Here is a 2,414-nt window from a genome sequence, read left to right on the forward strand (position 1 = left end):
GCTCGGTCGAAGAGGACGACCACCCCCGATAGAGGAGGACCGTTCCTCGGTCAAGGGTATACGAGTAGCTGCGCTCCCCTGCTAGAACCTCCAAACAAGCTCTCAAGGTCCATTTGTAGGAGAACGTAGGGTAGTCAAGCTTCCAAGACTCCAGACACATCCAAATGAGGCGCTGCACGTGGCAGTCTGCCTTTCTTTTGACCCCTACATCACTGGAGTGATTGGTACGCTTTGCTTTTTTTTCTTTTTCGCTGCCACGTACCTCAAGAAAAGGCAAAGACGGAGGTAGAAAGTAAAGGTTTAATGAGTAGCAGAGAGAAATCTAGGATGAAATTCCCCTGCCCTCCAGCGCAGGTTTCTTGGTGCCACCCTTACCTACACTTTTCCTAACACTCATTGTCATCTAACACCCATTTATTTGTAGTTTTACTTGATAGATCAGGATTCAAGCTTTCCCAGCCACCCCGCCCAAACTCTCTCCTCTTGGTTTCCCGGGCGCCCTGCCCCGAACTCTCTCCCCCTTGGCCCCACGCAGCACCAAGCTCAAAACCGCAGAACAGGTCCGCCTGACTTTGACCCGGGCAGGCAACCACAGAAACTCCCCTCCGTTAACATAAAAGTGCCCCACAGACCGGGTGGCCCTGCCGGGTCAGCTCGCCCTCCCCTGCTGCAGCCCGCGATCACTCTCCCTAAAAGATCCCATAAAAGTCTCCTGTGCCCCCTTCATTCGCTGCTGTCTTGGCCGCTAGACAGCCAGCCTGCTCGGTGCCCCCAGTAAATCTTCTCGTGTCAGAATGCCTGGTCTGGTCGATTGCGGGCGTTCGCACCTAACATTATTAAGATGTAAATTCCGCGAGGTCCTGGAGTTTCTCAGCTTTCATTTCCCTCCTTCGTACAGTCTGTGTTCAGAGAATACTTATTTAATGAATGACCAAACAAATAGCGGCGGAGACGACCTCGCCCACGCGGAAGAGTGCTGCCAATCTCCAGCAGCTCAGGCGCGCATCTGGAGCTGCCCGTGCCCTGGGCCAGCTCGCTTCAAAACCCAGAAAGCGGCCTTGCATGTACGCGCAAACAAGAAAAGAACCTCAATCAACTTTTCTTAAATTGTGACTTTATTCGGAACAGAATTCTCCTTACACAAAGTCAACATTATTAAACACTAGGGACAAGCTATTTTTAAAAGCAACACTTTATTTCGGGAGGTTCTTAACCCCAGTGGCTCTCTGCCAGCCTGTCTTCTCATCATTAGGAATATTTGCTTCATAAATAAATAGTCTCAGCTATTCTGTTGTAAGCAAATCAACTCACTAAACTACTCCCCGCACTGACATATCTGAGATTAGACGACTTTGTCAGGTCATTTTAAATTCACATTAGACGAATGTTTTCAAGAAACTAGTAATACCGATTAATGATGTCTGTACCATTTTTAAGTTTCCATAAGATGGCCCTCATAGTCATTATATAAATGCACAGTACATTTGGTTGGAAATTATGAAAATTAAACACATTAAGTTGCTACAGTATGCTTTAATGACATAAAACAATGAGTAGGTCGAACATTTTCTTGCACACATGTTGCTTTTGGTCAGACGCTGAGCCGAAACAAAGCCTGCGATGCCCTTCTTTTCTCCTAAATGGAACAGGACAGTGCGTGGTGGTAGAGAAATGGTACCGCTCACGGAAAACAGCACCCGGCACTCCACCAGGGCCTGTGTTTGCACTTATGATATTTGTATTTTGTTAGACATATGCTTTCTTGGTCGCATTCAGTGCCTCATAAGTTCAAAAGGTGTCACAGTGTCACTCTTTTGGGTATATGTGGTCCTTTACATAAGTGATGGATCTAAGAAACTGTTCGACATTACTTTCCTACCTCCCTTCTGCGAGGCTGGGTGACGCCGTGGTCATTAATGGAATTTTATTGCGAAGTGAACAGTCACATCCAAAGCGGGCCAGTGCGGATGCGGCTTCCCCGCAGGGCTCCGCGGCGACAGGCGCAGCTGTACCCTCAGTGCGCCGAGGCCACTGGACTTAGGGGCTCGGAATGAGGGTCACCTGCACCGCCTCCTGACACCACAGGAAACCTGACTGTGGTGGGGTACAGGTGGAGAGGGGCAGTGGGGCCCGTCACGCCTGCTCGGGTCTTGCACTTCACCTTCTAATTCTATGGGAATTAAAAATGTGCCTAACAGGTGAGACTTTACGTTCACTTAAAAAAACGGGGCCGGGGAGATGGCTCAGGGCCGGGGATATGGCTCAGTAGATTAAGCGCTTCCCTGGCAAGTGCAAAAGTCTGAGTTCAATCCCTGGTTCCGCCAAAAACTCCCCCACCACCATCAAAGGGTCACCATTTCCTTCTGTGCGCCATAGCTTGTGTGCAGTCTGTCCTTTACCTACCGGGGCGGGCG

The sequence above is a fragment of the Octodon degus genome, unplaced genomic scaffold (genome assembly GCF_000260255.1).
Source record: "Octodon degus isolate 3935 unplaced genomic scaffold, OctDeg1.0 scaffold00205, whole genome shotgun sequence".
In the NCBI taxonomy this organism is placed as follows: domain Eukaryota; kingdom Metazoa; phylum Chordata; class Mammalia; order Rodentia; family Octodontidae; genus Octodon; species Octodon degus.